Here is a 26,686-nt window from a genome sequence, read left to right on the forward strand (position 1 = left end):
GACAACATTGCTAAGTAATGTTTCATTGAGTTGGGTCTGTGTTCTTAAAATCCCAACTTTAGGGGTTGAGCATACATCTGTGCAAGCAAACAATACCCGTTTATAAGTGTTTGTCAACAGAATGGTGCTACTGAGAACCTGAGAAAATGAAATGATACAGTTTTCAATGGCAACAGATCTCCAGAGATATTTACTGAACACCTATAACAGTTGATAAAATCATGCAACACAGATTATTCCCTCTGTTTAATAAAGAGTGACTGAAGATAGGTTTGATGTACATTAATTAGTAAAGTCATTGTTAAATCTTCTGTTCAGAACAGAAGCTATCTAGAGACATTAAATGATTTATGGAGATGATGTCATAAACCACCACTGGTTAGGAGAAAGCCTCATACTGAATTCTTACTCTGTGCTGGAATGTTTTGGTGAGAAGAACTAGATTACAGGCTGTGAAAGGAAAACAAGGGTGATGTCTGCTTCCCTCATGGGCTTGCTGAGATGTATAAGAACAAAAGCAAAACACAGATAAGGGAGTCTTCTCTATCTTCTGCTGGGGAACTGGCTGAGCTGCATCTTTTTCTCTAACCTCACCCTCCATTTTGGACTAATCCACTTTGCTTCCTAAACCCCTGGCTGAACCTCCATTCTTCCTTGGGACTGGGTAAGGTTGAGAGGGGTAGGGGGAAGGTGAAGGGGTGGTTGGGAGCCCCTCCTGGGGACTCAGGTTTCTGGGAGGGCTGCTGTGTTTCTGCATTACCTTTTACCTTGTCTATTTCTGTCTATAAATGCATATACTGTAAATATCTGCTTGTATATGGTGCTAGCTGTAAATATAAGCTTCATTCAAATTCCAGAGCCAGCTGAGTCTAGTCTGGGTGATTTCCAAAGTGTAGGGGGGCAGGGAACACCCAAACCATCACATGCAGATTTAAGGACAAGTCCTCAAGTATGTCACCAGAGGAAACTAAGTATAGGAAAGTTAGAGGTAGTAGTTTAACAAAACTCAAGCGTGCCAGTTCAAGGAAGTGGAAAGAGAAAAAGAACCTTTTTTTCCCCAAAAAACTACTGTTAAATTTAACATCTGTAAAAATAGCTCTTGACCAATTTATGTGATAGGCTCAAAGCAACTAGATGAATAGTTTTCAAAACAGAGAGGTTTTATTATACATGCATAATTTGAACATGGCCTCACCCTCAAAACGAGCTAAGGAAACAGCTGAGACATTGTTGCAGTACTCCCTGTCCATCAATGGATGCTCTGCATCTGCATTACAAAGATTTTTCTGCTTTTTAAGTTTAATTATGAATGGCTAATATATGAGAGACTTGTTAGCAAGTTCCTTTTCCATGTTTTCCTGTAGCCTATTTAGGAAATGAATTCCAGAAGCAATAGTAGCATTCATAATTCATTCAATGCTTTGGGCACAGACTCAGAACGACACTTACCAGGTATATGCTGCATGTCCCTCCCTACTAAAAATGCTACAAGATCATAAAGCTCAACAGAAATTAAAAACATGTTTTAAACTCTTAAGTAGGAAAGCATGCTTTGGAAATATTACAGTGTCACCAGGGTTGGAAGAGACCTCACAGATCATCAAGTCCAACTCTTTACCACAGAGCTCAAGGCCAGACCATGGCACCAAGTGCCACGTCCAATCCTGCCTTGAACAGCCCCAGGGACGGCGACTCCACCACCTCCCCGGGCAGCCCATTCCAGTGTCCAATGACTCTCTCAGGGAAGAACTTTCTCCTCACCTCCAGCCTGAATTTCCCCTGGCGCAGCCTGAGGCTGTGTCCTCTTGTTCTGGTGCTGGCCACCTGAGAGAAGAGAGCAACCTCCTCCTGGCCACAACCACCCCTCAGGTAGTTGTAGACAGCAATGAGGTCACCCCTGAGCCTCCTCTTCTCCAGGCTAACCAATCCCAGCTCCCTCAGCCTCTCCTCGTAGGGCTGTGCTCAAGGCCTCTCCCCAGCCTCGTCGCCCTTCTCTGGACACGCTCAAGCATCTCAATGTCCCTCCGAAACTGGGGGGCCCAGAACTGAACACAGCACTCAAGGTGTGGTGTAACCAGTGCAGAGTACAGGGGCAGAATGACCTCCCTGCTCCTGCTGACCACACCATTCCTGATGCAGGCCAGGATGCCACTGGCTCTCTTGGCCACCTGGGCACACTGCTGGCTCATGTTCAGGCGGGTATCAATCAGCACCCCCAGATCCCTCTCTGTCTGGCTGCTCTCCAGCCACTCTGACCCCAGCCTGTATCTCTCCATGGGGTTGTTGTAGCCAAAGTGCAGCACCCTGCACTTGGAGCTATTGAACCCCATCCCATTGGCCTCTGCCCATCTGTGCAGGCGGTCAAGGTCACGCTGCAGAGCCCTTCTGCCCTCCAACTCAATCACATCTGCCCCCAGCTTAGTGTCATCTGCAAACTTGCTGATGACTGACTCCATGCCCTCATCCAGATCATCTATGAAGATGTTAAAGAGGATGGGGCCCAGCACAGATCCCTGAGGCACACCACTAGTGACAGCTGCCAGCTGGATGTGGCACCATTCACCACCACTCTCTGGGTCTGGCCCTCCAGCCAGTTCCTAACCCAGCACAGAGTGTTGCCATCCAAGCCATGGGCTGACAGCTTAGCCAGCAGTTTGCTGTGGGGGACAGTGTCAAAGGCCTTGCTGAAGTCCAGATAGACCACATCCACAGGCCTCCCCACATCCACCAAGCGGGTCACCTGATCATAGAAGGAGATCAGGTTAGAAAGGCAGGATCTGCCCTTCCTAAACCCATGCTGGCTGGACCTGAGCCCTTTGCCATCCCTCAGGTGCACTCTTATCACCCCCAAGAGAACCTGCTCCATCAGTTTCCCTGGCACTGAGGTCAGGCTGACTTTGCAAACTGTAACTTCTCCAAATAGCACTAATTAAAAAGAATTGAAAAAGGCCTTGCTATGATTTAGGGTAGTATCTGTAATTTAGGATCCCTTAAAAAAACAAAGCCAGCAATTCTCTCCAAGTCCCACATGCTTTGCAGCAGTAATTTAGTAATCAAGTGCTTCACAATGTTTTTGATGCTCATGATGGGTCTCACAGAAATCAAAGCATCAGAAAATATTTTCAATTGACAACTAAGTATTGCTTAAGGTCTTTGCTGAGCGTGTGAAGAAATTGTGGCACTAACAGGGATACAATGCAGAGGAAGATCATTTCCACAGCAATTAATTTGCTTAGAGATGGTCTTTTAAGTAGAGTTCCCTGGCTGATGCAGTAAATATTTGGTTTTGTACCTAAAACTGTGTATCTCAAGTGGTCACTTGACTATCTGTCTTTGAGTACCCAGGAATTTTAGTATTTGAAGAGCAAATTGAGATCCATTGCCTTACATCAGAGCTTGCAGCTTAATGCACCGAAATGGAGATAACATGTGCATGTTTTCATAACTTACCTTCACTTCCAAGGGCATCAACAACTGAGCACGTTGTGATGTGGTGCTCACAAGTTTGTACCAGAGCCTCCTTTACCCCCAAGGTGAAAACACCTACATGCAACAAGAGGTTTATGAATTGAACTGCAACCTTTGAAGAGTTCTGGGAAGTTACTTGCAGTGCACTTCGTTTTGTGAGTATCTGCATTTGACAGCACTAGAGAAGGTCTTCAATGCCAGTGCTGTGCTTGGCCTTGAGTAGCCTGAACACAAGATGATAAGAGAGCACCTAAGTGGTTTGGGAGATCTCACCAGTGCCACAGTGCACTTCCAGTTAGGAACAAATAGCATTTCTTTTAAAATTAGTTTTACTTATGTGCATTCCATTTTCCATAGGTTTTGAACCATGTTTTGAATCATCTGCTGAGCTCATTCCAAGGCAGGGTTCAAAAGACCAAGTTCATAAAATTGACATTGGATCACTACACTTAGTCATTTTTTGGGACTTATTTTCATCAACTTATATTCATATCCCCAGTAACTATATATAGAGTATACTACATATATAGAACATATATAGTAACTATATGTATTCAGGCTACAGAGATACCAGACTCATGTGGTAGGACATGTTTTACGTTCACATGTATAGCCTTCCTCCAAGGCAACAGCAGCTCCCAAAACATTAAAGATCTTTATCTCCCAAATAATGTCACTCCTCTTTCTGGGGAATCCTGTCTTCTACAGGGCTTTACATAGTAAATCCTCAGTTACAAGCAGGGAAGAAGCACAAGGAAAACAGAAAACTGATCTGTAAGGGACTGTCTAGTTTTTAGGGGGGGGGCATATTGGGTTTTCTTTTGTTTGGATGTATCATTTGTAGTCCTTTGTTATTTTATTTTGTGGGATTCTTTTTTGTTTATTGGTTGATGGATTTTTTTTGCCATTTTTTTGGTGTTCTTGGTTTTGTTGTTGGCTTTTTTGTTTGCTTGTTTGGGGTATTTTTTTTTTAATGCTTCATATTGAATCAGTTGAGCGTATCATGACTTGAACTAAAACTGCTGTGGCAGAGTATTCATAGAATCAACCAGGCTGGAAGAGACCTCCAAGATCAGCCAGTCCAACCTAGCACCCAGCCCTAGCCACTCAACCAGACCATGCCACCAAGTGCCTCAGCCAGGCTTTGCTTGAACACCCCCAGGGACGGTGACTTCTCCACCTCCCTGGGCAGCCCATTCCAATGCAAATCACTCCCTCTGCCAACAACTTCCTCCTAACATCCAGCCTAGACCTCCCCTGGCACAACTTGAGGCTGTGTCCCCTTGTTCTGCTGCTGGTTGCCTGGGAGAAGAGACCAACCCCCACCTGGCCACAGCCTCCCTTCAGGTAGTTGTAGACAGCAGTGAGGTCACCCCTGAGCCTCCTCTTCTCCAGGCCAAACAATCCCAGCTCCCTCAGCCTCTCCTCATAGGGTTTGTGTTCCAGGCCCAATACATCAAAAGTTATGCAAGTCAGTAGAACAAATATAGTGGCAAGATACTATTTCAAATCTATAACACAAACCAGATTCTAAATCACAGTTTGAAGACAGAAGCTTAGTCTCATCTCCTGTTCTACCTCCTACACCTCTCTGGTGGTGAATGACCCCTCATAACTTGAAATTTATACTAACAGATGTGTGACAGATAATTACTTACCTGAGGAGAAAATATAGGCTGGCAAATTGTGCTGAAATTGTTTGGTTTACCTTGGAACAACAAAGGTGAAAACCTTTTCCAGCTCAGCACACTTATGAGACAACTATATTGTAACTGGGAATCAGGGACAGGATAAACCCAAAGCCCAAGCAGAGATTCACTGTTTTTCTTTTGCTGAAAGGCAATGAATTTCAACATTTCATGTAGAGTTTACCTTCTGCATTTCTTACCCTAGAACCACTTTCTAGGCACTCCTTTCTGGTAGTGCTTTGCAAGAATATTATGGTTGCTACTAGAAGAAGTAAGCTAAAATCCTTGTGTTTAATGTACTACCACTTGACAAGGGCTCTTATAACTGATAGTTATCTCAATATGCAAATATATGGAGCATAAAACCATCTCCTGTTTGTATTCCTTAGTATCTACTGCAGCTTACAATTATGTTTCTAACTCTCCCTGTTATAAAGCACTCCGGCTGCTTCATGAATTTGATTTTGGGAAGCTGACTGTACTTCTAAAATCACATTTCTCTCAATGTTGTATACTGCACAACAGAGGCCATTCAATTGCATTTTGGTTTGGAAGGATTTGGTTTGCATAAAGTAGTCTAAGTCAGCAAAGAAGTATGTGACAGATCCTTATCACACAGTGGTGAATGAGATTTCCATCGGTGGGAGGTTCATAGCTTGTCCAAATCAAATGTGATCAAGGTATCAGCAAATCAGAACTGTTCCCAGAAGTCAATTGGTACTTTCATTGTGGCAGCTAAGCTAGAAATAGTTTCCCTGAAAGCACAGAAATTAAAGTAAAAAGGGGAAGAAGATGACATTAATTGGCTCCTTGATATGTTACCATTTCCTACCAAGTTTCAGATAAGAAATTTGAATGTGGATAAAATGTGATAAGGTAGTTTTAGATAAGTTGTACAAAAATTATGTTTCCTCATCTACCTTAGTAATGCTACACTTGACTATTGGAAACACTCCTTCAAGATCTATCTACACTTCAAATATTTAAGATCTTACTACAGATTGGAGTGCCATATAGCCTCAAATTTCTCACCTCTCCTATAAGCTTGAGAAATCTGCAGCTGTCAGTTGTGTCAGTATGTGCAGATATCTACGTACAAAATTTACTGTGTCTTTGAAGTAGGTCTTCTCCTGCCTAGAGAAATTCTGTGGCAACAGTGAGAGGAACTTCATAGGAAAGATGAAGTAAAGATGATCAGATGATGGATGAGAATTAAAGGAGTCAGCCTGGAGTTCAGTGCATTCATTTATAAATGCTAACCCCTGTCTGTGGATACTGACAAGGTTGGAAGAACACTGTGTGGATTATAGATGAATGAGAACTGCTCTTCTGAATAGTAAAGGCAATATTTAGAGCAACAACGAAGGTCAGGACATGCCTGCTCTCTAATTCACCTTAGCCTGCAAACAATGGGCATGCAGGAGTGTTGCACTCAAAGTCTTTGAAAGCGAGCCCATGGATTCACGAGGGCATAGGTCCAGAGTGCGCCAATCATAGAAGCAACCAGGCTGGAAGAGACCTCCAAGGTCATCCAGTCCAACCTAGCACCCAGCCCTAGCCAGTCAACTAGACCATGGCACTAAGTGCCTCAGCCAGTCTCTTCTTGAAGACCCCCAGGGACAGTGACTCCACCACCTCCCTGGGCAGCCCATTCCAATGCCAATCACTCTCTCTGCCAACAACTTCCTCCTAACATCCAGCCTAGACTTCCCCCAGCACCACTTGAGACTGTGTCCCCTTGTTCTATTGCTGGGTTTGGTAGCTCTCTTTTACTGTATGTATGCATGAACATCCAATGAGCATTACATTTCCTAATAGATTTAATAAAGCAGACTAGAAAAAAAAAAAGCACATAATTTTGAAGGCATCTCAGGCAAAGTGAGATTCTCACCTGTTATATATTATACGATATTATGAGTTATTAAATCATAGCCTCCTTTAATATCTTAAAGCAGGGAATCAAAAGTAAACTGTTGTGGTTGACATACTTTGTGTCTTTTCTCCCACAGTTCCACAATACTCATTTCTCCTCAGATGGCCCACCCAGGTTTTTTTACAACAAACTAAGAACTAATTACTGGAACATTCCTTCAGACAAAAGAGAAAAATGAACACAGTATTACATTTTAAATGTGAGAGCAGATAACTGTTTGCTGCAAGAAGACACAAAAGAGATTCTTTGGTTCTGGAACTCTTTTAACTAAGACCAGATTGAATATCAATCCTCAAAACTTTGCTGCAAGAAGACACAAAAGAGATTCTTTGGCTCTGGAGCTCTTTTAACTAAGACTAAATTGAATATCAATCCTCAAAACTTTGCTGCAAGAAGACACAAAAGAGATTCTTTGGCTCTGGAGCTCTTTTAACCAAGACTAGATTGAATATCAATCCTCAAAATTTTGCTCCACACTCAGAGTTTATAAACTTCATCAGGACACTTGCAGCTAAAAGCCTGACTTAATATCATAGCATTCCCTTTTAGTCTTAAAATCTATGAACTGCTTCTCAATCACATGAAGCACAATAGCTCTTCATACAAAATGGAATCTGTTTGCCTTTATTCTCAGGGCAATGGAACCCACTAGATGAAATTAAGCTAGGCAAACTAGGAAATTAGAAAACTGGCATATTACTCTTTGCTGGCATATTACTCTTTGGCTCTGTGTTGGGAAATGGCTGAAAGAGAGGGGACACGAGCCCTTAGAAGCTTGTACAAATCAAGCCCTTGACATGAGGTCTGAGTACGGAAGCACAGTTAAGCCATAGCAGCATATGGAAGAAGCTCAAAAGGAACTTGTCCTTGAGCCTTCTGATAAGCAACTTCTGTGGGACTGTGTCCAGATTAGGAGAGAAATAGGAGGAACATGCAAATTCCAGTCTCCAGATGCACCACATGGCATGCTGGGTGTGCTCACTTTCTCACCCAAATCAAAAAACATGTGCTCTGTAACTTGAAGCCTGATGCTCTCAATAAATCTCGGATTGCCTGGCTAGCTAATGCATATTGAGTCATCTCCCGGCTTTCCCTTCCCACCTGTGCTTCTGTGTTAATTCCAAGAGACTGTCCTCTAGCCAGCCTTTGCATTTTTTTCACTCCATCTTGCATATTAATATTTCACTGTGTTCCAGTATAAAATTTTGATAGCATCTGAACTGAGGAAGCATAGCTGAGGCAAGGATATTCAAGCTTATGTTTCCAAAATGAACGTGTTTTTTATATTAGCTGTCTTACTAAGACAAGTGAGAAGAAAGTATGTAGGTTGCTCTAAGTTTTAGAGGAAAATATATTTTATATTAACCAGGAAGCATCTTTGGCTAGTACAATATTCATCTACTTTATCATGAAAAATACCTCAGTGGGTAACCACACAAACAGTGTGATCTTTTCCTGCGCCAAAAGCCAGATCGTTGTTCTATTCTGAGCCGTAACAGCTTTAGAAAGTCACACCCACAGAGCATCTTTTCACCAAGATTGAAGTGTTAAGAGGCCAGGCTTTTGTATAAAATTATTGCCATGGTTTCTAAAGATAGTGACAGAAATTAAACTCTCAAATGAAGCTGGAGAAAAAAACACAGAACTATATTTAGAGAGAAATACAGAGAGACATTACAAAGCAATTACGGCATCCCTGGCAAGCTCCCTTGAATTTTCCCCCATCCCAAAAACTAAATCTAATACTCCCCAGTGCTCCAATCCTGCTCCCCCCCCAACACCTCTGCCAACCAAAGAGACCTAAACAAGCCTCTGGAGGCCTACTGCTTACATGTTGTTCCCAATAAAGTGTCTCCCACCACACACAGGGCAGGAGGAGGAAGAAAGAATGAACTGACCTTGTGAGTTTATAAAGAGACAGCAGAATTATGGGATTGAATAACAATCTTCTAGTGCCCAGAAGATTTTTTTAACCCTACAGTCTCAACCTGGGACAATTACACTGAGAGAAGGCAAAATTATGGGATTGAATAACTATCTTCTAGTGCCCAGAAGATTTTTTTAACTCTATGGTCTCAACCTGGGACAATTACACTGATTTACTAAACTTACATTTTGCAGTGAGAAGAACAGTGGAAGGAGAGGGTAAAGACAGTTTATGAGTAAATAGGTTATGAAATTATCACACAGTATCACGGTATTATTAGGATTGGAAGAAACCTCACAGATCATCAAGTCCAACCCTTTACCACAGAGTATTCTGTTGACAGAAAGGAAGCAAATTATGACCTTGTAGTTAAATTTACTCCAAGCTTGAAAGTCTGGATTACTGAACTGAAAAATTATATCTTCTTGGCTATAACTGCATAGCCCCTAAAAATAGCATAAAAAGCATATTTAGAGTGATGGGTTCCAAGAGTCTGAAAATTAATGGTGAAGAAGTGATGTAATTTAGGGACAATATGTTTCAAGTTGTCAAAGTGTGAGATGTGTCAGGCTTGTTCTAAATAGAAACCAAGAACCGCTACCCGCCTTGCATCTAGCCAGTGCTATAAATAGCAACGTGAGCTCATGTGCTGTTCTCCCTTTAAATGCATTGGCCTTAACACTGCGCCCATGCTTCTATCTCTTCACTTTGTTTTCTCCATTTCCAAACCCAAGATGTCTGTACTGCTGTCGTGGAAAGCCTAAACAGGCCAGAATAGGCCCAAACATGTCATGGCTTGCCAGTGGGAAGAGATGCAGGAAAGAGGTCAGAGAACCTGGAGCCATTGGCTTAGAATCATACAATCAGCCAGGTTGGAAGAGACCTCCAAGATCAGCCAGTCCAACCTAGCACCCAGCCCTAGCCACTCAACTAGACCATGGCACTAAGTGCCTCAGCCAGGCTTTGCTTGAACACCTCCAGGAACAGTGCCTCCACCACCTCCCTGGGCAGCCCATTCCAATGCCAATCACTCTCTCTGCCAACAACTTCCTAACATCCAGCCTAGACCTACCCTGGCACAACTTGAGACTGTCCCCTTGTTCTGTTGCTGGTTGCCAGACTTGTTTTAGTCCTGTTTACATCCTGTAGTAAACAAGGTAAATACATTTGGCTTATGCCTGCCTCCTGCAAGGCCTGTGCTTTCCCAGATTTGGGTAAAAGCAAGCCCTGACCTCACCTAATATGGTTAAGCTTGGGTAACTGCTATTCTGATTGGCTAATTTGTGTCCAAAGGCCCATTAGATTTGGACTACATTGATAGAAGAGATAGACACAGGTCGACACAACGTGCCTGCTGCTGCCATTGCTTTTGCATTAATGTGCTCTCTGCTTCTAGCAATGATTCTGCCATTGCCTCCTGCTCTTGTACCTGCCACGCTCTGCTAAGCTATAAGCTAGCTCTGCTAAGCTATAAGCTAGCTCTGCTAAGCTATAAGCTAGCTCTGCTGCATAGCAAGCCCCGACACTTTGGGTTTATTGGCTTCAGGTTTACCAGGAATACACCTTAGGTGCATTCCTGCAATAGGCTTGCTTAGCCAGCATGACATCATGTTAAGACTGCACATCTGCAAGACATCCTGCCTTCCCCTCTGCAAGCCTTCTTCTGAGACAGGAGCCAAAAGGAAGCAGGACCAGGTCAAAGATTATCTGCCTCTTTCTTCCAGCACCCCTGCTAAGAGCCTGGGAAGATGAGAAGCCTCAACAGCTGGCAAGACATCAACAGAAGCCCCTGCAAGTGTTTGGGTACTGCCTGAAGCTGTAATAAGCCCCAGGAAACCTGGAAATTAATGTTTTGTGGGCAAATACTCAAAACTCTCTTTAGCAAACTCTTTAAGAAATTCCCTAATTGAATCTAATTGAGTCCTAGCCTTTTGCCTTATGCAGAAAGGAGATTCCTGAGTCCATCTAGTGGGCCAGTGGTACAATTAACCACAGGAACTTCTCTTCCAGTCCAATGAAGTTCAATGTTTGTAATATTGCCAGCTATTTCTTAAGTGTTGTAGATCCTGTTTAGCCTTTATGTAATGTTTTCATGACCATTGACAAGAACCTAAAGATTATTGAAAATTACTAGGTGGGGTAGTGAGAGTCCTAAAAAATCAAAATTAATAATCAACATTAACTTTGGAAAATCCTATCTTGCATTCATTAATTACCTTCCATTACAACTGAAAAGTTTGCCCATAAAATCTCCTAAAACGTGGTTTATTTTTAACCAAAAAATACATGTAAAAAAAAACCCAAGTGGATACATTTCCCAAACTGTTCACTGATGCTAACATTCTCCTTTCAGCTTTGCATCACATACAACAAGTATTTCATTTGCCTAATGAAAAACATATTTAAACTAATGAGTACACAGTGTTTTTATTTACATATGCAATTAAAATTTATCACTATTAATAGCTAACAGAGAGGAAGAGAAAGTGTAATTATTGCAGCAAAGGCACATTCTTTCAAGAGGATAACACTTCACAGACAGCACTAAAGATAGAGACTAAGAATTGGCATCAATGTGGAAAAAAATATTTAGATGTCCTTAATCTCCATGGTCCATTTTTGCACATCATAGAATCAAGCAGGTTGGAAGAGACCTCCAAGATCATCCAGTCCAACCTAGCACCCAGCCCTAGCCAGTCAACTAGACCATGGCACTAAGTGCCTCAGCCAGGCTTTGCTTCAACACCTCCAGGGATGGTGACTTCTCCACCTCCCTGGGCAGCCCATTCCAATGCCAATCACTCCCTCTGGCAACAACTTCCTCTTAACATCCAGCCTACACTTCCTCTGGTACAGCTTAAGACTGTGTCCCCTTGTTCTGTTGCTGGTTGCCTGGGAGAAGAGACCAATCCCCACCTGGCTACAGCCTCCCTTCAGGTAGCTGTAGACAGCAACCAGTTAACACTTCCCCTCTCCGTAGGCGCATCAGGATTTATCATTCCTGCTTTGTGTTTCTATTGCTTCCTGGAGGAATGCATGAGCGTGCTTCCAGCAGAACCATTGTGTTACTCAGCAAGAACAGAGCTGTGAGCACCACTCAGGCCACGTGCACCTAAGTCCAGTAGGAAGTCAGTTAAATAAAAAGATCCATTGCTCTGTGGATGCACAGAAGGAGAAATGACAATAAATGTACACTGTGTAAGGGAGGAGAGGCAGGGATACTTGCTACAAATTGCACAGGAAGGAAAAAACTGAAGATGGTGCTGCCTTCAGGAGAGAACTGCTGTCATTGACACAGATGGGGCAGAGGGAAATGAGATTAATCAAAGAGAGTCAGAAATACAGAGATCTTTAGCCTCCCTCATTCTTCTTAGAAACAGAGTTCAAAGACAAGCATAGGACACCAGCTATCACTTCATGGATAAACATGGCAAAGAGTGCTAAATCTTCCCCCCTTCTGCTGTCAACTTCCAAAGAACCTGCTAGAGCAAAGCAAATTTCTTCTTAAATTTGTACCATGTGCAAACACGGTCTTACTGAACAGTGCTATTACTACAACACATGCTGTTGAAAATATTATAATCAACATGTGATGGTTTGGGTGTTTGAGTGTCCCCCTGCACCTTGGAAATCACCCAGACTAGACTCAGCCAGCTCTGGAAATTGAATGAAGCTTGTTATTTACAGCCTAAGACAATATACAAGCAGATATTTACAGTAGATACGGTTATGGACAGAAATAGACAAGGTAAAAGGTAATACAGAAACACAGCAGCCCTCCCAGAAATCTGAGTCCCCAGCAGGGGCTCCCAACAGCCCTTCCACCTCCCCTTAACCTTACCCCAGTCCCAAGGAAGAGTGGAGGTTCAGCCAGGGGGTTAGGAAGCAAAGTGGATTGATTGGAAAAATGCAGAGAGGTTAGAGAGAGATGCAGCTCGGAGCTTCCCAGCTGGAGAAGCGCTGAGTACCTTATCTATGCTTTGATTCTTCTTCTTGTATCTCTCAGCAAGCCTATGAGTGAAGTAGACATCACCACTGTTTTCCTTTCACAGCCTGTAATCCAGTCCCTCTCACCAAAACGTTCTAGCTAGCTTCAAACTAGAACACAGCACTATAAAGGCAGTCAAATCTTTGGTATACATTGCAAAACCTTGAGTGTCCAGAAGCACCTTTTTTCAAATATTTTATAACATATACAAATATATTATATATTGGGGTGACCTCACTGCTGTCTACAACTACCTGAAAGGAGGTTGTAGCTAGGTGGGGGTTGGTCTTTTCTCCCAGACAACCAGCAACAGAACAAGGGGACACAGTCTCAAGTTGTGCTGGGGGAAAGTATAAGCTGGATGTTAGGAGGAAGTTGTTGGCAGAGAGAGTGATTGGCATTGGAATGGGCTGCTCAGGGAGGTGGTGGAGGCACCGTCCCTGGGGGTGTTCAAGCAAAGCCTGGCTGAGGCACTTGGTGCCATGGTCTAAATGACTGGCTAGGGCTGGGTGCTAGGTTGGCCTGGATGATCTTGGAGGTCTCTTCCAACCTGGTTGATTCTATGATGTATATATTCTATACATTTCTTAATATATAGAGTATATACATATTCTAAACATGCATTTTCCTAAGTATTTTGTAAAGGGTGCAACCATAGCTTGGATATGAAAACTATTAGTGATAAACTTTAAAACAATCTAACTGCAGTTTAACAAAAATCCATCATTTTGGTGTGGTTGAGACACTGGTTTGCCTTGACTACTTTTTTTTTTAAAGGAGGACATATGAAGAAACAGAATGAACAGAGGTGAAGATTTAATAATACTTGTACTGAACAGTAGGATTTTTAAAGGACTGCTAAACCAAGCCCAACAGGCATTCTTGATCAAAATGCTTTCAAATGGACAGAGAAACTACAGTTGAAAAATACTAGTCATAAAAGCAGTACCTGCCTATTGCAATTGAAGGTTGCTTTCTATGCAAACTGCTGGCTTCAGTCAATCTCTGCTTATGTGAAATCATTCTGTTTGCAGTGAGAGAAGGGTCAGAAGCACTGGTAGCAGGGCTGATTGAAGCAATTAGTTTGCTTCCATAGACAGACATCCACATATTACACTGCAAAAAGAGTTTGAAAAACTGACAGGATGTGGAAACTCCAAGTCACAGTGCCTAAAGATTAACTTTTTTTTGTAGCATTTTTTGGTAGGTTGATAGTTTTTTAAAAGGTTAATACACTGAAAGATGCATGTAGACTTCCAAGGTAGAATAACAGAATCATAGAATCAAGCAGGTTGGAAGAGACCTCCAAGATCAGCCAGGCCAACCTAGCACCCAGTCCTACACCATGGCACTAAGTGCCTCAGCCAGGCTTTGCTTCAACACCTCCAGGGATGGTGGCTCCACCACCTCCCTGGGCAGCCCATTCCAATGCCAATCACTCTCTCTGCCAACAACTTCCTCCTAACATCCAGTCTAGAATTCCTCTGGCACAACTTGAGACTGTGTCCCCTTGTTCTATTGCGGATTGCATGGGAGAAGAGACCAACCCCCACCTGGCTATAACCTCCCTAAATTAGGAATAGTTTTGTGTACACAGTCTCTGTGCAAATATCTGGACACAACAATGCCCAGTGGGTAATCATTACCGCTCCATGGATGGATAATGAAATGCACCAGTTACATGCTCAAACATGTAGGTGCAGCCTTAGAGTCTGTAACATGACTGTATCTCCAGATGGTGCTGTGACAAACTGAATTTTACATTCTGTTTATATGATAATGCAGACTTTAGTTATCTCTTGGAGAAACTTGTCAGTTGTGAAATTCATTATAAGAGCCAAAGTACTTATTTACTACCTGTACTATTCTAACACCCAAATCCTAGGTGCTGGTGCTGCTTAGAACACAGACCATGCAAGGAAACAAAAGGACCATCAACTGCCAGAAGACTAGAGATATCATTTCTGAGTTAAACAGACTTTAAGCAAATAGACAAATAATAGAAAATAGGCAAGCAAATCCAGAGACACAGACTAGACAAATCACCAAGTGCTACATACATCATAAAATCAATACTTTTGTGCACAGTGCCTGCTCATAATCCTGCACTTAGGTAAGCATTTCTTCCTCCTTCTCCTCTCTTTTTATTCATGGCCATAATGTATGTGCTGGGGGGAGAATAATCATGGCTACATAAAAATACTTACCTTTTCCTGCTGTGCATCTTTGATTTGTTTGTCTCTTTCCAATTATACAGTACCATGAAGTGTGAGCAAGGCTGTCAGCACAACAAAGTCAAGATTGCTGTGGAAGACTAAATTATATTCTTCTGTCACAGTGTAAAAAATGCTTGGTAAGTTCTGATTCTAGGACATTTGCAATTGGCCATAGCTGATGATGATGCACGAAGCAGACAGAATATGTTGATACTTAACTGAATTCAATTGCTACAACAGGAATATTTTGAAATTATTATTTCCAAGCTCTTAAGATCCAGAGTAGAATGCCCTAGCTATATTAATTATGGAATACTGTGATGTTATTTTAGCAGAGTTCATTTTCCAAGTAATCACTGCATTACAACTGTGGTTATTAGATGGTTCTAAAATTCTTCCCCCCCCCCCCCCTCCCCCCCCCCCAGTTAATTGGTGTTTCAAAATTAAATTGTGATGTTATGGCAAAATGACTCTGCTAGGTTCTAGATGGCTGTAACTGATACGGCTGCAGTGCCTTAAGTTCTACTGACAGTCTGAGCTCACAGGACAAACATTTAAAAGCATCTCAGCATGTGCTTTGTGCCTAAGGCTCAGCAAGTTCCATTAAAATAGAGATGTACCACTTTGAAGAAGGGTAGCTTACAAATTAGTACAAAATAGCTTTCATAGAATCAACCAGGTTGGCAGAGACCTCCAAGATCATCCAGTCCAACCTAGCACCCAGCCCTAGCCAGTTAACTAGACCATGCCACCAAGTGCCTCATCCAGACTTTGCTTCAACACCTACAGGGACAGTGACTCCACCACCTCCCTGGGCAGCCCATTCCAATGCCAATCACCCTCCCTGGCAACAACTTCCTCCTAACATCCAGTCTAGACCTGCCCTGGCACAACTTGTGATTGTGTCCCCTTGTTCTGTTGCTGGTTGCCTGGGAGAAGAGACCAACCCCACCTGGCTACAACCTCCCTTCAGGCTTGAGAGAAAACTACTCAGTGTGTGAACAGAAGTTTAAGCCCCTGACATTCCTTTAATGTTATGGACACGCAGCTCTCTTCCCACTCTCCCTTTCCCTCTCAGAATTAATTGATACTTCCACCTCTAAAATTCAGCTTACTTTCTACAAAAGTAATTTCCAAAGAAACACGTGGAATTGACTGTTTAAATGCAAGGATATTGCACACCTCAAAAGAAACTGTCAAAAACAATACATCTGCTTTGAATTATTCACAGATACCTGGCAACCACTGTTTGCAATAAAGCAACCGAGTGAGCAGGATAGAAACTCTTTTTTTTGCATTATTCTAGGAATTTTTATTCTCCATTTCCATGGTAACATTGGTGAAAGCTTGTTAAGGATAACACAATACATACAGAATTAAAGTAACTAAATTGAAAGGCATCTACTGTAAGCTTAAAGAGTTTCCCCCTTTTTAATGGGAAACACATGTACAAGCTTGCACAAATCCAAACTTCAGTACAGCACAGGCTAACACATAGATTAGCTTAGGTTGCCAGCAAGTAATGACAAATGTATGATGAATATGTATTTGACCTAGGATAGCTGTAGGAAGGCTGTTAAAACAGACAAATGTATACCAGAGATTGGGGCTGTTTCACAGGCAGAATCATAGATTCATTACCAACTCCTAACAAATTCAGGGTATCTTAAAATTCTTGGCAGGTTTTCCTCTGACAGGAATGACACAATGAAGAAAATATAGTAGAAACTGCCTCAGCTAGGAAAAGTCTGCCTAACATTCATACTACTTCACAGAAAATTATTTGCTTTACTTCCAACTATTTTTGATCCATCTACTAACAACTTATTACATAATTCTTATTTATCTGTACATATATACAGCTCATTTACATTCTTCTTGGTTTCTAGAAAAAAAGGTCATTCTTATCAGGGATTCTCAAATCCCAGTTGTAGTGGAAGAAAAGCCACAAATAAACATAATGCAAACCCATCTCCTCCCCTTCCTTAGTGCAAAACGTGTGGAGGTTCCTGATGGTACAGCACAGACAAGTCTAATCCCATCATCAAATAAATCAAAACGCATTTCAGGGAAACAAGAGGAGGGATGAAGAACACTAAAACCTCATCTGCATGTTAATCTTCCCTTCAAATGCAATCTGAATCACAGTATCACAGTATCATCAGGGTTGGAAGAGACCTCACAGATCATCAAGTCCAACCCTTTACCACAGAGCTCAAGGCCAGACCATGGCACCAAGTGCCACGTCCAGTCCTGCCTTGAACAGCTCCAGGGACGGCGACTCCACCACCTCCCCGGGCAGCCCATTCCAGTGTCCAATGACTCTCTCAGGGAAGAACTTTCTCCTCACCTCCAGCCTAAATCTCCCCTGGCGTAGCTTGAGGCTGTGTCCTCTTGTTCTGGCACTGGCCACCTGAGAGAAGAGAGCAACCTCCCTACCAGGTTTCCAGAACCAGGGCTTTTCACTCATCTTCACAGGATTCTGCATTCTGAGTTCCCAATTAAAAACAAAACTACCTTCCCAAAAAAAACCACCAAAATACTGACAGTTTTCAGATATTTCCAAATATTTTAAGTATGTCTGAGGTGAAAGATTCAGATCTGGTAACATTTCCAGGGCACATAAATGGAGATGAACCACCTAAGTGAATCAGTAGTAACAAGAGCAGTCAGTGGAAAGCACCATCTAAATCAGTTGAAGACTAATCCAACACACACTGCATGTGTGCTAGAAGAGGCAGAAAAAGCTCTCCCTGAAAGTAAAATCTATTTGGATGGAAGATATAGTACAAAACATGTCAAAAGCTGAGCCAGCAGTGTGCCCAGGTGGCCAAGAGAGCCAATGGCATCCTGGCCTGCATCAGGAACAGTGTGGCCAGTAGGACAAGGGAGGTTATTCTGCCCCTGTACTCAGCACTGGTCAGGCCACACCTTGAGTGCTGTGTCCAGTTCTGGGCTCCTCAATTCAAGAGAGATGTTGAGATGCTGGAACATGTCCAGAGAAGGGCAACAAAGCTGGTGAAGGGCCTGGAACACAAACCCTATGAGGAGAGGCTGAGGGAGCTGGGGGTGTGCAGCCTGGAGAAGAGGAGGCTCAGGGCAGACCTCACTGCTGTCTACAACTACCTGAAGGGAGGTTGTAGCCAGGTGGGGGTTGGTCTCTTCTGCCAGGCAACCAGCAATAGAACAAGGGGACACAGTCTCAAGTTGTGCCAGGGGAAGTCTAGGCTGGATGTTAGGAGGAAGTTGTTGGCAGAGAGAGTGATTGGCATTGGAATGGGCTGCCCAGGGAGGTGGTGGAGTCACCATCCCTGGAGGTGTTCAAGCAAAGCCTGGCTGAGGCACTTAGTGCCATGGTCTGGTTGACTGGCTAGGGCTGGGTGCTAGGTTGGACTGGATGATCTTGGAGGTCTCTTCCAACCTGCTTGATTCTATGATTCTAAGTAAGTTGCAGCCAGTGCTGTTAGTGAGTGCATGCCTCAGTCTTTGGGTGCCTAACTTCAACTCCTTATGTTGTCTCATGCTTCTGCTTCTCATCCAGCCCTCAGATTATCCTCCTGGCCCTCCTCTAGACCTGCTCCAACAATTGAAGATTATCATAAACTGTGAGACTAACACAAACTACTTGCCAGACAAGTACCTTCTTGAAGTTCAGTGGTTTGCACAGTTTCTAATTCAATCAGAATATCTTAGACATCACAGCTATCTTCTAGCTCCCTCACAAGAACATTTGTGATGCTACAATATCAGGAAAGCTTTATCTCCTTTCTCATCAGTTATTGAAAAACAGAGTTAACAAAAATGGTAGGAAGATGCTGGGAGGCCTGGAATGCCTTGCACTTGTCCTCCTAGCCTGATCACATCACTGCTTATCAACATTTGTAAGGCTAAAACTTGTAGTTATAACTAATTAAACACCACTTGTAAAAGTATTTTACTAGGTGCTAGGTCTAGCACCTAGCAAAGGTGCTATGTGCCTCAACTCTCCATTTCCCTGTGGAATGAACCTTTCCACTTGTTTCCTGGGGAGAACATAGTCTCTTAAGGAAGATACTAGGAAAGGCTATAGCCAAGGAGAAACATGATAGTTAAAATCTGAACTCTTTTCAACCTATGAAATTAAGCTAATTTGGAGTAAGCAACACAAAACTGAAGTAATAATTTCAAGTGGCACAATTAAAACATTCTAAAAGACCTTCCAAAATGCTCTTCTATGAGGACATGGAGCATCTTTTAGATACTATGTAGGTCCCACTAGTTCCTTTGCAAATTCAAGCTGGAGTTTCCCCTAGTCATAGCTGTACACAAATCAAGATAATTAAAAAATTACGTTGCATAATATATGGATCTTCCTGGGAGGAAGAAAACTCATTTGAAGGGTAATTTTCATTAAAATGAAATAAAGAACAGATTAGAAGATGTGCAATCCATGAAATATTAAAAAGCTTCATTTAGGTACTAGCTATAAGGCTTTAACTTCAAAAAACAGAAGAAGCTAATTCAAAAGATTGACTGTTCTCAAAGAATCAACCAGATTGGCAGAGACCTCCAAGATCATCCAAGTCCAACCTAGCACCAAGCCCCAGCCAGTCAACTAGACCAAGGTTGAAATGCAAAAGTACTTGGATTATTAGCTCTTATGGATCATCCTTGTTGTTTTTGCAGCTTCATTCTTTTCACAACGTTAATTATTCACTTCTTTACACAATCTTTTAATTTGTTTTGGTTAGAATTCCTTACCTGAAGGGGTTTGTATCAAGTTCACTTACAACTCAAACACGAAATCATACTTAAGCAATGTAAACTGCATTTGCACTTCAATTCCTACCTCATGTCTTAATTGGTCAATATCCTTTGAAAGTTTAACAAAGCCAAAAAGAAACCCAAGAGATCCATGTCAAAACTTCAGCACTACCTCCACAAAGTAGTAAATAAAACTAAGCTAAACAGGATTAACACAAAAGGTAAAAGAGAATCTATCGTTTGTCACTTGTACTTTTCCCCAAAGCTTCTAAATTCTCATTCACACAAGAAGATGCTTTTGGCTTTGTATGCAGGTTTGTTGTCTCTGTACTTTGTAAAACCTCTTTATGGTTCTGTGGATAATAACCACAGATTTAATATTTGTTAACAAAATATTTTTTTCTTCAGAGAGGTTGCACTTATTCCAGTTATTTGCTTTCTCAAGCCCACTACTCTCAGGTGTTCCTCTGTAAATCTATTTTTTCCATCTCTTCCCAGCTGCACATCTCTCATGGTTTGAATTCATACTAAAAAAAAAATCTATTATACCCATGCTTTCATTTATCAACATAGATGGAAATTGATACAGAATTGGTTTTTTCCTCTTCCTGTAACCAGTGCCACCAAGTCTAGATTAATGCCGGGACTCCAGTATAGAAACACAACTACAAGTCCTTACATGCTAAGTCTTTTCTCTCTTTAGTCAAATTGCCTTTAGCCAAAAATTGTGGTAATGCAGAAATGAACCTGTCAGATGTAGTTTTGCACCTGGTTTACTCAACTGGAAAACACAGAGTCATGCTCTTTATCATAAAATCAACCAGGTTGGAAGAGACCTCCAAGATCATCCAGTCCAACCTATACCCCAGCCCTAGCCAGTCAACCAGACCATGGCACTAAGTGCCTCATCCAGGCTTTTCCTGAAGACCTCCAGGGACGGTGACTCCAGCACCTCCTTGGGCAGCCCATTCCAACGCCAATCACTCTGTCAAGACCTTCCTCCTAACATCCAGCCTAGACCTGCCCTGGTACAACTTGAGACTGTGTCCCTTTGTTCTATTGCTGGTTGCCTGGCAGAACAGACCAACCCCCACCTGGCTACAACCTCCCTTCAGGTAGTTGGAGACAGCAATGAGGTCCCCCCTGAGCCTCCTCTTCCCCAGGCTAACCACCCCCAGTTCCCTCAGTCTCTCCTCATAGGGTTTGTGCTCCAGGCCCCTCACCAGCTTTGTTGTCCTTCTCTGGACATTTTCCAGTATCTCAACATCTCTCTTGAATTGAGGAGCCCAGAACTAGACACAGTACTCAAGGTGTGGCCTGAGCAGTGCTGAGTACAGGGGAAGAATAACCTCCCTTGTCCTACTGGCCACACTGCTCCTGGTCCAGGCCAGGATGCCATTGGCTCTCTTGGCCACCTGGGCACACTGCTGGCTCATCTTCAGCTACTATCTACCCGCAACCCCAGGTCCATTTCTTCCTGGCTGCTCTCCAGCCACTCTGTCCCCAGCCTGTAGTGCTGCTTGCGGTTGTCGTGGCCAAAGTGCAGAACCCTGCACTTGGCCTTGTTAAATCTCATCCCATTGGCCTCTGCCCACCCATCCAGCCTGTCTAGGTCCCTCTGCAGGGCTCTGCTACCTTCCAACAGATCAACACCTGCTCCTAGCTTGGTGTCATCTGCAAACTTACTGATGCTAGACTCAATCCTCTTGTCCAGATCATCGATAAAGATGTTGAACAGGACTGGGCCCAGCACTGCTCCCTGGGGAACACCACTAGTGTATAACTGCTAGGAAGCCTTTAGTCCAAGTGCTTTTTGCAGCACATCGCTCCTTAAATGTTGTTACTTTAAAATATATGTATTTTCTTTAAATAATAAAAAAACAAACCAAAAAACCCCACATTCAGATGTAGAACTCCTCCTCACGTTCTGAGGAAAAGCAAAGATTTCACTGCTTAGCTCTTGCAGCATGCTGTGGTCACCCCATTAAACACAGGTCCCAGAATGCGACATTTTCAAGTGCACATTGATTCACTTTACTAGAACAATACTTTGCCATGATTGCTCTTCTCATATCGTTTACCCCTTCAACTAAAAAAATCAAAGTTTTTCACTAACTGAGATCTATTGAGCCTGACTGCAGCTGGAGCCAATACAGGCAATATCACAGAAAGCCCAAGGCTGCTGAGGTAAACCAGTGGGTAGATGAAGGCAGAGAGAGCTGGAATGACTTGTCAAGGAGTTCTATAGAATTGCTCAAGTGATTTAGGAATGAAATCTGGGCTCCAAGAAAGGATGTACTCACAGTCTCATCAGCTTGAGTCTTACACTGAGGAGCAAAATATTGCTCCCCCAGGTGTACATGTAGCTCGATCTGACAGGCTTATTTGGTGTCCCATATGGTATTTCGAGTAAGAATGAACACAGCAGCACAATCTCTGGGTGGCTGATTCTCACAGCAAACGCTGCTGTGGACACTCTCACACATGACACTCCTGGGGGCTTTGTGCCAGGAGGCTCAAGCCCAGGTGCTCCTCCTGGGAATAAGCACCAATGCTCCTCACAGAAACTGCCCTTCTGAAGAAGTGCAACAGAGTGGTGTGATTAGTTTGGGAGTTACCTGCCCCCCACATGCAATGAATTCACCCAGACTAGACTCAGCCACCTGGAAGTTAAGGAATGAAGCTTTATAGTCACAGCTTAGCACAATACACAAGCAGATAGTTACAATATATTACAAACATTTGCAGTTATATATAGAAATATACAAGTAATACAGAAACACAATAGCCCTCCCAGAAATCAGAGTCCCAAGGAGGGGCTCCCAACTACCTTTCCACCTTCTTTCCATCCCCCTCTCTTATCTCAGAATCTGCTCACATGCAAGGTGAGTTGGAAGGATGGGCAAGGGGGGGGGTTAGAAGCAGAACGAGTAGTTGGGTTACACAGATCCAGCTAGAAACCAGGGAGAGAGACACTGACAGACTCAGGCACCAACACTGTCTAATGTACCTTTGTGTCCTTGTTTTTATACGTCTGAGCAAACCTATGAGTGAAGCAGACATTACCATTGTTTTCTTTCCACAGCCCATAATCTATTTTTTCTCATTACAATAGTCCCATTAGCCTCAAACCAGTACAAGTGGGCATAGGAAAAACACATGAAAAACATCAAAAACCTTTAAAGATGAATTTTCCTTTAAAATCTTCACTCAGTGCACACCTGGCAGCAATTTGAAAAACTACTGAAGGCCACTGACTTAGGGCAGTCTCTCACTGCTGTTCTTTGCACTTCAGCACACTCTTTCAGTGCTTTGCCAACAGCCTTCTCATACAGCTTAATCCTTATCCTGGCAAATCTTAATGCACGGAGATCACAGAATCAACCAGGTTGGAAGAGACCTCCAAGAGCATCCAGCCCAACCTAGCACCCAGCCCCAGCCAGTCAACTGGACAGTGCCTCAGCCAGGCTTTACTTGAAAACCTCCAGGGTCGGCAACACCACCACCTCCCTGGGCAGCCCATTCCAATGCCAATCACTCTCTCTGCCAACAACTTCCTCCTAACATCCAGCCTAGACTTCCCCTGGCACAACTTGAGACTGTGTCCCCTTGTTCTGTTGCTGGTTGCCTGGGAGAAGAGACCAACCCTCACCCGGCTACAACCTCCCTTCAGGTAGTTGTAGACAGCAATGAGGTCCCCCCTGAGCTTCCTCTTCTCCAGGCTAAACACAGTATCACAGTATCACCAAGGTTGGAGGAGACCTCACAGATCATCAAGTCCAACCCTTTACTACAGAGCTCAAGGCCAGACCATGGCACCAAGTGCCACGTCCAACCTTGCCTTGAACTGCCCCAGGGACAGTGACTCCTCCACCTCCCCGGGCAGCCCATTCCAGTGTCCAATGACTCTCTCAGTGAAGAACTTTCTCCCCCAGCTCCCTCAGCCTCTCCTCATAGGGTTTATGTTCCAGGCCCCTCACCAGCCTTGTTGCCCTCATCTGGACACGTTCCAGTACCTCAACATCTCTCTTCAATTGAATTGTTTTGCAGAAAAGAAGTAACATTTCTCTGTTTGGAATGTGCCATATGTATAGATTTCTCCAGGTGTCCCTTTGAGTCTCTGCAATGCAAGGAAGCAGCAGTAGCAGCCAGAATTTGGCCCAATTCACTCACCCTTAAAGAAGATCAAGAAGCTGTGGTGAGTACTGAATAACAAGGAAATCATCTTTGTTTATTGGACTGGCGCCTGAAGATGCTTACTTGATAGAGGGAGTGGAAGCAGTTCTGTGGCAAGCCAGCCAAGAAAAACACCCGTTGCTCGGCATGGAATCCAGCTAAACTAATCTTTGTTTTCCACAGGAGATGCTTTTTCAGTAATTTCCAAGAGCTAAAGGACTTCATTAAAAACCATGCAAGCATTGATCCAGATGTTAAGCCTCTCTGCACAATGAGAAGCCTGCTTGGAAAGCAGTAAAGAATAATTGGTTCATTGCTACCTGGTCCTGAGAAAAGAGAGCAATACTGCCTATGTTTCTACACAGAAGAACTTACTTAGTTGTTTACATGCTATTTGAAATGCATTTAATTATACCCTTTTTTGTGTAATTAAAGTGTAAGTAAACATCCAGTTTGAACCTAAGTGACTTTTTGCAGCAACAGCAAACAGATTTCAGTGCTAAGTCTGATGTAAAGAAAAGCCTAATGCCCATTTGGGGTGGGATGCTAAATTTTGGGGTAAGATATAAAATGGAGGCATGCTAAATTTTGAGGTGGGATGCTAAATTTTGGGGTAAGCTATAAAAAGGAGATAAGATGCTAAATGTTGGGGTGGGATGCTAATTTTGGGGCTAAGATGCTAGATATTGGGGTGAGATATAAAATGGAGCTAAGATGCAAATTGAAGTAGGATGCTAAACCTTGCGGTAAGATATCAAATGGAGATAAGATGATGAATTTTGGGGTGGGATGCTAAATTTTGGGGTAAGATATAAAATGGAGATATGCTAAATGTTGGGGTGGGATGCTAATTTTTGGGGTAAGATGCTAGATATTGGGGTGAGATATAAAATGGAGCTAAGATGTAAATTGAAGTAGGATGCTAAACCTTGGGGTAAGATATCAAATGGAGATAAGATGATGAATTTTGGGGTGGGATCCTAGATTTTGGGGTAAGATAAAAAATGGAGGTATGCTAAATTTTGAGGTAGGATGCTAAATTTTGGGGTAAGCTATAAAATGAAGATAAGATGCTAAATGTTGGGGTGGGATGCTAATTTTTGGGGTAAGATGCTAGATTTTGGGGTGAGATATAAAATGGAGCTAAGATGTAAATTGAAGTAGGATGCTAAACCTTGGGGTAAGATATCAAATGGAGATAAGATGATGAATTTTGGGGTGGGATCCTAGATTTTGGGGTAAGATATAAAATGGAGGTATGCTAAACTTTGAGGTGGGATGCTAAATTTTGGGGTAAGCTATAAAATGGAGATAAGATGCTAAATGTTGGGGTGGGATGCTAATTTTGGGGGTAAGATGCTAGATTTTGGGGTGAGATGCTTAAATTGATGTAAGATGCGTCCCTGCCCATGGCAAGGGGGTTGGAAGTAGATGATCCTTGTGGTCCCTTCCATCCCTGACTGATTCTATGCTAAATTCTAGGCTAAATTTTTACACCACCATTGCTAAGCAGAAACAGTGCTTTTTTTGTTGTGCTTTGTAGACTTTGCTTCAGTTCTAATTTTTTTTTATTACTTCTCTGTCAGTTTTATCCCTGGAGAATGATAATATTGTAAACATAATTCTTAGAATGGTAGATAAACAGCTCAGCTGAGAAGTAATCATATTTATGATGCCAGAGAAATTTGTAGGATGTTAATTCCTCTTTAAAAACTGTCTGTGCAGACCTAGCAGTGTCATTTCAAATGTCTTCTTAACACTTGTCCTGTGCCAGTTTACTTAATAAACTATGATTGAGGAAGAAAGAGATTTCAAAAGAAATGTGGTTTTGAGCATTGGGTCCCTGGAAAAGGCAACTATTTGGAGGCAATTTGTTTTTCAGTGTCTCAGTTAATCTCCTTCTGCTCCATTATTGGAGATTATTGTGAATTTTCAGGAGAGTTATGCTTTGATTCCTAATTTACTTTAGGTTTCATACATATTCCTCATTTTTTTTCTTGCAAAGCAACACTGCTTCACTATGATGGTTGCAAAGGAGCTTTCCCCCCATCACCAACCCCACTGCTGCCTACGTGCCTAGAGGGCTCCACACCAGGCAGCTACAGGGCATGGCGCTGCTGCCCGCCACTGCTCTGCATTGCCTGCTTGAGACAGCTGTGGCACCTCTCCAGTGCCTGCATCCCTCAGACAAGCCATGTAGTACAGCCCTGCTTCTGGATTCATTTGCATTTCTGACTAAAATGGAAAACATATGGAAAAAGGTAACCAAGTGCTTCATGTATGAGAAAAACTAAATGAAAAAACAACTGCTCAGCAGAGCAGATACTAAAGATTAGAGTGGGGACCATGTTAATACTTCCTACACAGAGATTCAATACCATAGAATCATAGAATCAACCAGGTTGGAAGAGACCTCCAAGATCATCCAGTCCAGCCTAGCACCCAGCCCTAGCCAGTCAACTAGATCATAGCACTAAGTGCCTCATCCAGGCTTTACTGTGCAGAAAATGTTAGATGACAGGTTATAAAACTAAGTTATCTAAATTT

The 26,686-nt window shown here is 42.8% G+C and overlaps 1 long non-coding RNA gene across 2 annotated transcripts in view; it reads right to left on the reverse strand.

Annotated features, from left to right (window-relative positions):
* LOC135176346 (uncharacterized) overlaps nucleotides 1-26,686 on the reverse strand; it is a 236,557-nt gene that overhangs the window by 174,887 nt on the left and 34,984 nt on the right. The gene's annotated exons all lie outside the window — the stretch shown is intronic.

This window comes from Pogoniulus pusillus, chromosome 6 (genome assembly GCF_015220805.1).
Source record: "Pogoniulus pusillus isolate bPogPus1 chromosome 6, bPogPus1.pri, whole genome shotgun sequence".
In the NCBI taxonomy this organism is placed as follows: domain Eukaryota; kingdom Metazoa; phylum Chordata; class Aves; order Piciformes; family Lybiidae; genus Pogoniulus; species Pogoniulus pusillus.